At 39.4% G+C, this 12,091-nt stretch overlaps 2 non-coding genes across 2 annotated transcripts; one reads left to right on the forward strand and one right to left on the reverse strand.

Moving 5' to 3' along the window:
- The first annotated feature begins 7,766 nt into the window (after positions 1-7,766).
- LOC113870521 lies at positions 7,767-7,871 on the forward strand. The gene has a single exon (XR_003505544.1). It is a non-coding gene; the product is annotated as a small nucleolar RNA R71 (small nucleolar RNA).
- Positions 7,872-11,150: 3,279 nt separating this feature from the next.
- Positions 11,151-11,257, reverse strand: LOC113870519. The gene has a single exon (XR_003505542.1). It is a non-coding gene; the product is annotated as a small nucleolar RNA R71 (small nucleolar RNA).
- Positions 11,258-12,091: the final 834 nt, after the last annotated feature.

Genomic DNA, 12,091 nt, shown 5'->3' on the forward strand with positions numbered 1-12,091 from the left:
GTAGTTAGGTTCTTGGGCTGGAGCTTCATGTCAAACTCCCAGTTCTCTCCAGCCTTGCATATTGCTTGAAGGATTGGCTTGTAGTCCTTCTCCTCCAAGTAGCTGAAAATAGTGTAGTCCAGCTGTCCAGGCCTCTTTTCAGGAAGAGGGATGTTGAGGATCCTCTGGATGTTGGCAGGGTTGAAGTCTATCACCTTACCTCTAACCATGGAATGCCTGTAGGGGAAATCATCTCCCTTAACCCTGAAGGCATTTGCATAGAACTCTTGGGTGATGTCCTTCCACCTATGCCCAGCACATATGGTGAACAAATCCCACCCCCTTTTCTGGATTTCCTGCTCAAATTGGGGGTAGGTCCCTTTTTACAGGTCAAAATTCCTGTCCTGCACAATGTGTCGCCTGAGAATATTGGCTTTGAAGAAATTCTCACGGGCCAGGGACCGAAATCTGGGATCATGTGCAGGCTGAGGCCTAGATGAAGAGGCAGCAGCTGTCTTGGCTCTCTTGGCTCTGGGTGCGTTCTTTCTGGGAGTGTTTGCCATTAATCTGCATATAGAAAAAGGAATAAATGAGTGATAGTGCATAATTAACCTTGTAGCAAGAATTTCACACCATTTGGAAATGAAGTAGAGAAAATGCAGGCAATTTACAGCATTGCTGCAGTAAAAAGTGGCTAATATGATGAATGAAAGCAGTTACTTTGGCAGTGAAGCATGACAGATTAATTTAATTTCATAGCAAATGTGCAGAAATCAGAGAAAATTAAGACAAATCAGAGGGGTTCTGCATGCAAAAGTAACTACTATGCTAGTTGGTAGTAACTACTTTGACAGTGAAAGATCAGACAGTTAAACATATGCAGAGTGATCACTATGTGTGAATTATGTCAGTTTTTGCAATATTGAAATGATAAAAGTGACCACTATGAAAGTGGACACTTTCAGTGAAGTTCAGCAGCAAGAAAATAACATATAGACACATACACTTGCAAATTCAATCAACAAATTAGGTTCAGTAAAGTGACCACTATGTGTTACAGGTAGCTACTATGACAGCAATAACAGTTCCAAAATAAAATTCATAATCCATGTGTTTAAAATGCAGAACAGCAAATGTCATGTAATGAATTATGGTCATCAAAAGAGGTTCATTTGATGGTCTGGAAAATTTAAACACAGTGTGCATTTGGATCCAATCAAATGAGTTCTCAACTTCTGAATCAGGCTGTGAAAATGCAGAGAGCATATATAAAATGTAGAGGACATATATAAAATGCAGAGGATGAATTCCACTAAATCAGCTAAGGTAAAAAGCATGTGCAGCAAGATGGGTCTAATTTCAAATCAAATTTCCAGAATTCAGAGCAAGTAGTAAGGGAAAATGCAGTTACGTGGTAGTGCAACTGATTCAGATCAGGAATGAGTGTATGAAATGAGCAGACACAATATATTCACAGAGAGTAGTTACTATGAATATTGATAGTAATTACTCTAGAGCAAAAACACTTCAACTTCAGAAAAGGAAAATGCAATTTGATTTCTAACCATGAGAAGTTGAATTTTAATGCAAAGAAATCACATTCCAGACTAAAACGAACCTAGGGGAAGCAGAATTTCAGCATTACCCACATAGTAATCACTACGAATTATGAAAGTGGCTACCCTAGGGTTCAAACATGGCAATTTGTGCATACTGGATCAAATTAATCACCCTACTAGCTTGAAATCATATAATTATCTTTGCAGAAACTGATCCTAACGCAGAGAGTGAGGGAGAGGAAATTACCTGGATTGGAGTTCAAATGCAGTGCAAAAGTGTAGGGAGTTGACGTTCAGATGCAAGGAATTTAATTTGAAGGAGTGGGTGCTCAGGAAATTAGGAGAGGAGTGAAAATTTTCTCAGAAATAAAGAGTGAGAGTGAACGTGAAACAGGTCCTATTTATATAAAAATGTTGGGCGTAGTTACTCTCAATAATCATAGTAGCAAGGGTTTCAGCAAAAATGGGGTGCGCGTGGTTACTATGAATTTTCAAAGTAATCACTCCAGAGGCACCTTTCTCAGTTGTTTTAAAAGAGGTTACGCGTGGTTACTATGAATATTCATAGTAACTACGCGTATCAAATGTTCAAAAATTAGTTTTTGTAGTGGTTACTATGAATATTCAAAGTAATCACTACAGAGGCGCCCTTCATGTCTATTTTCCCAAGGTACTGCGCGTGGCTACTATGAATTTTCATAGTAGTTACGCGCAAACCAATGAATTCAAAAACCCTCAAAGTGGTCACTATGAAAATTGAAAGTGAGAACTACAGAGAGCAAAGTCACATACCTTGGTGGAAAGTGACCACTATGGCTTGGGAAAGTGATTACCTTCATGGCTAACTTCAAAATTCTTTCTAGAGTGAATGCTTGGTGCCATGGAAATGATTATTCCTCCCTTTCTACTTGGACTTCCATGAATATATGTACAAATTGAGTCCAACTACAGCAATTTTTCCTCTACAAAAGTTATGAACAAATCATCAATCAAATAATGAGTCAAGTGGTAAACAAAATGTTTATGCAAAATGAACTAAGCAACATGACTAGTAACACAGCTTAAATGAAAGATTGCTTATTGAAATCAAAAGAGAATTAGAAAGTGCTATAAAACTGTGAGTTGCCTTTCACAAAGCGCTTCTTTAATGTCACTAGTTTGACATTAAATGGAGCTTTCACTCCAAAATAATTAAAGAATCAAGATCAGCTGGAGGTTGATCTAGGAAAACTTCCTCCACATTGGTCTCAATTGTAGGACTCTCATGGAAAGGCTTTAGGCGATGTCCATTCACTTTAAAAACCTTGTTTGTAGATTCACTTTTTACCTCCACCGCTCCATAGGGAGAAATGGAAGTCATAATGAAAGGTCCGATCCACCTAGATCTGAGTTTTCCAGGCATGAGCTTCAAACGGGAATTGAACAACAAAACTTTTTGACCTAAGAAAAACTCCTTTCTTGCTATTTTTCCATCATGAAAGGCCTTCGTCTTCTCCTTATAAATTCTAGAGTTTTCATATGATTCAAGGCGAAGTTCTTCTAATTCTTGCAAGTGCAATTTCCTTTGTTCTCCAGCTTTGTCTATGTCCATGTTACAGGCTCGCACTGCCCAATAAGCACGATGTTCTACTTCTACTGGAAGGTGGCAGGCTTTTCCATAGACAATTCTGTATGGTGACATTCCCAAAGGAGCCTTGTATGTTGCTCTATGAGCCCAAAGAGCGTCATCAAGACGCTTGCTCCAGTCCTTCCTATTTGGCTGAACAATCCTTTCTAAAATCTTTTTAATTTCTCTATTGGAGAGCTCAGCCTGCCCATTGGTTTGGGGGTGATAAGGTGTAGATACTTTGTGCAATACTCCATACTTTCTCAGTAGAGTCTCAATGGTTCTATTGCAGAAGTGGGTACCCTGGTCACTAATCAAAGCTTGAGGTACTCCAAACCTACAAAACAAATGAGTACGCACAAAATCTGCAACCACTCTTGAATCATTAGTTCTTGTAGGCTTAGCCTCTACCCATTTAGAGACATAGTCTACAGCAAGCAAAATATATAAGAAACCAAAGGAAGGAGGAAAAGGACCCATGAAGTCTATACCCCAAACATCGAATACATCACAGTATAAAATGGATTGTTGAGGCATTTCATGCTTCAAGGTGATTACCCCTCCAGTTCTTTGGCATTTCTCACATGTAGAACACACTTGCCAAGAGTCCTTGAAGATTGTAGGCCAATAAAAACCCGCATCCAGTACTTTCCTTGTAGTCCTTTGGGGCCCAAGATGGCCTCCTACAGTGGATGCATGACAGAAATGCAAAATTGATGCAGTTTCTTCCTCAGGAATGCATCTCCTAATCACTTGATCACTACAGAACTTCCACAAATAGGGATCATCCCAGAGGTAATGCTTGGCATCATTCTTGATCTTTTCCCTTTTACTCCTTGGTGCATCTGCTGGAAAAACTCCTGCAACTAAAAAATTTACAATATCAGCAAACCAAGGCAACTTTGAAGTATACAACTCTAATAATTGCTCATCAGGGAAATCATCTTTTAGAGGAGTGAGTTTAGGGACTCCCTCTATCCTGCTCAAATGATCCGCCACCAAATTTTGTGCTCCACTTCTATCCTTTATCTCTACATCAAATTCTTGAAGTAGAAGCATCCACCTTATTAGCCTTGGCTTTGAATCTGTCTTTTTCAAAAGGAACTTAAGAGCAGAATGATCAGTAAACACCACAACTTTTGACCCTAGCAAGTATGATCTAAATTTATCCAAAGCAAATACTATGGCCAATAGTTCCTTTTCAGTTGTGGTATAGTTACACTGTGCAGGATCCAAAGTCCTAGATGCATAATAAATGACATGTGGATCCTTACCAAACCGCTGTGCTAAGACAGCACCCACAGCAAAGTTGGATGCGTCACATATGAGCTCAAATGGAAGTGTCCAGTTTGGTGGCTGAATGATGGGGGTTGTGGTCAAGGCTGTCTTTAGGCAATCAAACGCCTCTTTGCACTTGGCTCCAAACTCGAAATCAATATCTTTCTGCAGTAACTTGGAGAGAGGAAGGGCTATCTTGGAAAAATCCTTGATAAAGCGCCTGTAGAAACCTGCATGGCCAAGAAATGCACGCACCTCTCGCACACAAGAGGGGTAAGAAAGCTGTGAAATGACATTAAGCTTAGCAGGATCTACCTTAATTCCCTTCTCAGATATTATATGACCTAAGACTACCCCCTGCCTAACCATAAAATGACATTTCTCAAAGTTCAGAACAAGGTTAGTCTCTATACATCTTTGTAAAACTCTATCCAAGTTTCCTAACATGCAGAAAATGATGACCCATATACAGTGAAGTCATCCATGAATACTTCAATACAATGCTCAACCAAATCAGAAAATATGCTCAACATGCATCTTTGAAATGTACCGGGAGCATTGCAAAGCCCGAATGGCATTCTCCTATATGCAAATGTACCAAATGGGCATGTAAAAGTGGTCTTCTCCTGATCCTCAGGAGCTATGCATATTTGAAAATATCCTGAGAATTCATCTAGGAAACAGTAGTGAGATTTACCTGCCAGGCGCTCCAGCATCTGATCTATGAAAGGTAGAGGAAAGTGGTCTTTCCTGGTCGCCTGGTTGAGCCTCCGATAATCAATGCAGACTCTCCAGCTGTTCTGCACTCTTGTGGACAGGAGCTCATCCTTCTTAGTCTTCACAACTGTAATCCCTGACTTTTTGGGCACCACTTGCACTAGGCTCACCCATATGCTATCTGATATCGGGTAGATGATGCCTGCCTGGAGTAGTTTGGTGATCTCCTTCTTCACCACCTCCAATATGATCGGATTTACCCTCCTCTGGGGCTGTCTTACTGGCTTGGATCCTTCTTCCAGCAAAATCCGGTGCATGCACAAGGAAGGGCTGATTCCAGGGATGTCAGCCAAGGTCCAACCAATAGCCTTTCTATGCTTCCGAATCACATCAAGCAACTGCTCCTCTTGGTCCTCATCAAGCTCAGTGGAAATGATCACAGGGAGTTTCTCACCTGTTTCCAAATAAGCGTATTTTAAATGCTCAGGCAAGGGTTTAAGCTCCAAGGTGGGAGGCTGCTCAACTAAAGGCAGAGCTTTAGCACTTTCATTTGAAATGATTTCTGCAACATTTAAACCACAAGGGTTAGATTCAATTATACTTGCTGTACTCAATGAACCACATTCTAACCCTTTTGATTTTTCAATGTCATTAATATCAGAAGTTGCAGAATCTAAATCCAGAAAATCAGCAATACAAATATCACACAAAGATGACTTAGTACAATATTCACAAATTTTAGTATCTATGGTATCTATACAATCAGAAAAATCAACGAAAGAGTCTCCTAAAAATTCAGCAAAATTATCATCTATCAAGCTATCAAGAACATCAATGTGAAAAACTGAATGCTCCTCAGCTGAGTGCTTCATAGCATCTAGTATGTTGAAGTGAACCACACTCTCTCCAAACTCCATAGTGAGAGTTCCAGCATGCACATCAATTTTGGTCCTGGCCGTCTTCAAGAATGGCCTCCCCAAGATGATTGGTGCAGCTCCTTTTATTAGCTCTTCTTCTTGCATGTCCAAGATGTAGAAGTCAGCAGGAAAGATCAAGTCATTCACTCTCACTAGAACATCCTCCACAAGGCCGGCTGGATTAGTAGTGCTCCTATTTGCTAATTGGATGATGACACCCGTGGGCTGTAATGGTCCAAGAGACAAAGATGTGAAGATAGGTAAAGGCATAACATTAATAGATGCACTTAAATCAAGCATGGCATTATCTATCCTATTGTTTCCTATAATGCAGGGAATAGTAAACATCCCTGGATCTTTGCATTTCTCAGCATAGAAGTTTTTTGCCTCTCAAAAAGAGCTGATACATTTCTCCCCATGTTCACTCTTTCATTACCCTTTAGACGCCTTCTATGAGTGCACAAGTCCTTAAGGAATTTGGCGTACTTTGGGATTTGCTTGATAGCATCTAACAAGGGGATATTGACTTCAACTTTTCTGAAAGTATCCAGAATTTCTTTATCAACCTCTTCTTGCTTCTTGCTGGGCTGAACCATTCTTTGAGGGAAGGGAATAGGAATAGACCTCTCCTCCTTGTCTACCACTTTTGGTTGACATGGTGTGGGCATAGGTGCAGGCTGCTCTTGGCTTCCAACTTCTCCTCCTTCACCTTCTGCAGCTAAAGTGCAACCGGGATCCTTTTCAGTAGGCATTTCTGGCTCTTGCATCACCTTACCAGATCTCAAGGTAATGGAACTCACATTCTTTGGGTTTGTGACAGTTTGTGCAGGGAGATTGCCTGAGCCTTGAGATTGAAGTTGATTAAGGGATGAAGCAAGTTGACCCATGTGATTCTCCAAGGTCTTAATACTTGCTTGAGTCTGTTGCTGGAAGGCTTGACTCTGTTGTTGGAAATTGAGATTACTCATGGTGAGTTGCTTCACAAGGTCTTCCAAAGATGACTCATTCTTTTGAGGTGTAGCGGCTATTGAAGAAGATGCTTGATGGTGCTGTTGAGATGAAGATGATGGATGGTGATGTTGCTGGGCTGAATATGGCTTGATTTGTCCAGCTTGATGCAGTTGGAAATGGTTGTTAGTTGGTTGGCTAGAGCCTTGATGCTGTGCATTTCCTCCCCACCTTAAGTTAGGATGGTTCCTCCAACCGGGATTATATCTATTGGAAGATAAATCCCAGCTTTGTTGTTGTTGCGGCTGCTGAAAAGGAAACTTATTAGCATAAATATTAGCAGCATAAGCTTGAGGATTACCTTTCGAAGATTCAGTTTCCTGCAATGTGGGGCAACTATCAGTGAAGTGATCCGTAGATGAACAGATCCCACAAAGCATTGCTGGAATGGATGGAGGTGGAGGTGTATATGCAGCAGAATTTTTTTGGATGGATGCCAATTGTTTTACCATCGTAGCCAACTCATCTAGTTTATGCTCCAGCTTGTGTGAATCTGAAGTTTGAATTTCATTGACACTTCTGGACATAATGGAATTTTTCCTTGTAGCAAACTGTTGAGAGTTAGCTGCCATATTCTCAATGAGGTTTCTAGCGGCTGCGGGAGTCTTGTCAACTAGGGCTCCCCCACTAGCTGCATCGATCATGCTCCTATCCATTTGGTGTAAGCCTTCATAGAAGTATTGGATTAGGAGCTGGTCACTTATCTGATGATGGGGGCAGCTAGCACAAAGTCTCTTGAAACGCTCCCAATATTCATACAAACTTTCCCTCTCCAGCTGCCTAATACCACATATTTCCTTTCTTATTGAGGCAGCCCTTGAAGCAGGGAAAAATTTTTCCAGGAACAATCTCTTGAGGGTGTCCTAACTTGTAATAGAGCCAAATGGAAGATAATACAACCAGTCTTTAGCCAAATCCATAAGAGAGAATGGAAATGCCTTCAATTTGACATGCTCCTCCGGAACACCTTGTGGTCTCATTGTAGAGCAAACAATATGAAATTCTTTGAGGTGTTTATGCGGATCTTCACCTGCAAGACCATGAAATTTAGGCAAAAGATGGATTAGGCCAGTTTTAAGAACAAAAGGGGCATCCACATCCGGGTATTGGATACATAAAGTCTGGTAGGTCATGTCCGGTGCGGCAAGCTCCTTAAGTGTCAAGTCATTTTCTGCCATTTCTAAAGGTTCAGAATTTAAAGAATGCAGAGAAGAATATATAGAAGATGGAGAAAATGGTGAAGATGGTTCCTCAATATGTGCAGAATTTTGTCTACTAAGGTTCCTAAGATTTCTATGGAATGTCCTATCAATTTCAATATTTGGAGGATATAAATCTCCCGGATTTGATCTGGTCATTCATTAGGAATTGTCTATGGAAATTTGAAAAGAAGTAAACTAATGAAGCAGTAAAAATGCAGAAAAATTCAGATGACAATTATGCAGAAAAACTAACTTCTAAGTGCAGTAAAATAAAGTATTAACACCAAACAGCAAAAACAGAAAGAAATTGCAAACTAGGGAATGAAAATAGGCAACACACAAACACAAATTCTGCAAAATTCTGCAGAATTATGCAGCAGAAACAGGGTAATTGCAACAAACGAAAATACAGTGTGGTAAACTAAAATACAGAAATCAGAATTCAAGCAATATGCAGAAAACAGCAATTGGTTCTACCTAAATGCAAGATATCTCTACTTACCTATGAAACTACAACTATACTAAAGTATTCACAATGCAGAAAACGAAAATGAAAACAGAGCAAATAACATATTTATGAAAAATCAACATCAATGTCCTCGGCAACGGCGCCAATTTGATGATGGTCTATTTCGAGGTGTTTAAAAGATTTGTTGTAAATCCTCATCAAAATTTAAACAAATTAATGTAGTACTAGGGTAACCCTAGATTGTCTCCCATGAACATTGGTTATTAATCTTCATTAAACATGTTGAAGGCGTAAATTAAACAAGCAATTAAAATGGGGGGTTTTGTGGTTTCAAATCAAAATAAAGTGCAATGAGCAAATGAGTTTAATTAATTCAAACAATAGAAAACAGCAATCCTTAGTTCATCCACATAGATTCTATCCTCATTCCACTCAAGATTTAACATTCATCCTCTCTTCCATGAATTAGGTTAATTTAACAAGCAAAAATCAACCTTATGGTCCCAACGAAATTACGCAATTTGTTAGGCTCTAATCTCTCATCCCAAAATTACGCAACCTTAGAATTAAACCTAGGATTAAGCAACCCTTAGTTTAGAATCTCCTTAAAACGAAATTAGGGTTAATTGAGCAATACCCCCCTCATTCACCATTAATTCAATTCAAGAGACAAGGAAGAAGTAATTCATGAAAGAAAGGAATTATATTATCATTAAATTCAAGGAACTCAAGAACCCATGTGAATTCACTAAGGATTACACAAACTTAGCCCTCCATGGAAATGGGGGTCAAAAATGCAATTGGGAAATGCAGAAAACTTATTAACATTAATGTAAAAGCAAGAGAAATGAGAAACCAAACCCTAGGTTGGACCCTTGGCTGTCACCCAAGGTTGCCCTAAGCTCTGGAAAATATCCTAAATTGAGTAAAGAAGAGAAAAGGTTCAAAAAGTGTAAGAACTCCCTACCCTAATTTGGTAAAAATCTATTTATACTAAAGCTGGCGCCGCCCAAAGTAATTACTCTCATTCTTTCATAGTAACCACGCGCAGCATCAGTTGAGTTTTTCCTCTCTGGAGTGATTACTATGAATATTCATAGTAGTTACGCGCAGCACCTTCAATTTTTGCATGCTCTGGAGTGATTACTATGAATATTCATAGTAACCACGCGCAGGTTTGGTTGATCCTGGGTTGCTGTAGTTGTCACTTTAAGCTTTGAAAGTGATCACTTTGGTCCCTTTGCTGGAAATGGCTTGCTGTAGTTGTCACTATTAGTATTGAAAGTAGTTACTTTCACCTCAAATTCCTCAAAATTCAATGATTCTTCAAAATAAGCTTGGGAATCCCTGCCACATTATTCAAATGATCAAAACATGAAAAATAAACTATCTAAATCAATGTAAATTAACCAAAAACTAAAAAGCCTATATTATTTAGCCTAATTGGAATATTCATCTTATTTACGCTATCTAAGTCTATTCTTTTCTATAAAAAGTAATAAATGATGTATAAAAATTTAGTAAAATGTGGATTCATCAATCAACTTCACCCCCTCCAACATCCAAAGAGTTCTGAATATCCCAGTTGTGCATAAGTCAGCTGGCCAACTGGACTTTACAACCTTCAGCATCCAAGAGAATAAGGACTACAAGCCTATCCTTGAAACTGTCTGCAAAGAAGGTGAGAATTGGGAGTTTGACTACAAGATGTAACCCAAGAACTTGACCACTAAGCACCTCATCCCTGCAACAAAAATCTGGAGTGTCTTCATCCTCAGTTCTTTCATGCCGGTCCTCCACTCCTCTACCTTAGTAGTGAAGCGAGTAGAGCTTATTTATGCCATTCTGACAGGAATGCCCATCCATGTGGGTCAGGTAATCAGTAATGCCATTATGGACATCTTGAGTAGAAGCAAAGATTCCATTGGTTTCCCATCCATCATCACCATGCTGTGCCAAGATGCTGGGGTAGATTTTGGGGACTACCTGCAGAAGATTAGAGCAGCTCCTCCTATTACTACTGCAATGGTGAAGGACTTCTTCAAACTCAGAAAGAATGCTGACCCAGGACTATCTCTACCAACTGATTACAGGAGGGATACTTCAATGAGGATGAGGGAGCAGATGAAGCAGCTTGCTCTGAGGCAGGATTCCATTCATGCTGGGCAGCAGGATCAATTTTCTGGTGGAATTTCTAATGATCCTAATCTGCATATTTCTAATTTTCTGCAGTTGTGTGATACTATAAGGATGAATGGAGTAAGTGAAGATGCTATAAGACTGAGGCTATTTCCATTTTCTTTAAGAGACAAAGCCAAATGTTAGTTACAAGCACAGCCTCAGGGAAGTATCACCACATGGACTGAACTTGTGAATAAATTTCTAACAAAATATTTTCCTCCCTCAAAAGCTGCTAAGCTGAGAGGAGAAATAACATCGTTTGTGCAGTAGGAAGGAGAATCACTTTATGAAGCATGGGAAAGATATAAAGAGTTGCAGAGAAGATGTCCATATCATTGTATTCCAGAATGGATGCAGCTGAAAACTTTTTATAATGGAATGAATGTAGTAACTAGAACTATGATTGATGCAGCTGCAGGAGGATCTTTGAGCATGAAATCCTTGGAAGAAGCCCAAAGAATCATTGAGATGATGGCTTCATCCATGTATCAGAATTCCAACTTGAGGAATACAAGAAGAGGCAATGAATATGAAGCAAAGATGATAGAAACTTTTCTTGCACAGAAGCAGCTGCAGAACCAATTATTTTTTGATCAAATAGCAGCTTTGACTCAGCAGATTAATAATTTGCAGACTGGAAATGTGGTAACAAGTCAGTTGACATGCGATTTTTGTGGAGGGAATCATGCTAATGGTGCATGTGATGTACCTACCCCTGAACCACAAGAGCATGTCAATTATATGGGAAATTATCAAAGACAGCAACAATCTTATCCTCAACAATCATTTCCTCCTGGATTTCAATATTCTAATAATAGGAATGAACAATTTTATAATTGGAATCCTCAGAATTCTGCAATGAAAAGCACTAATACATCTCTTCCATTTTCAAATGCAGGAAATCACCAACAACAAAAGCAGTACTTTCAAGGAAATTCTTCTACTCAACCTCAAAGGAGTCAACATTCAGCTAGACCAATGAGTGAAAGAATGAACGAGATTGAGGAAACAATGTTACAATTCATGAAAGTCACTCAATCCAGCATCAAGAATCAAGAAGCTTCTATGAAGAAGTTAGAAACTCAAATTGGACAGTTGGCTGAACAATTAACAAGCAGAGATGAAGGAAGATTTCCAAGCAACACAGTGGTGAATCCAAAGGAACAATGTCAAGC

This window comes from Abrus precatorius, unplaced genomic scaffold (genome assembly GCF_003935025.1).
Source record: "Abrus precatorius isolate BTA unplaced genomic scaffold, Abrus_2018 Scaffold6, whole genome shotgun sequence".
Taxonomy (NCBI): domain Eukaryota; kingdom Viridiplantae; phylum Streptophyta; class Magnoliopsida; order Fabales; family Fabaceae; genus Abrus; species Abrus precatorius.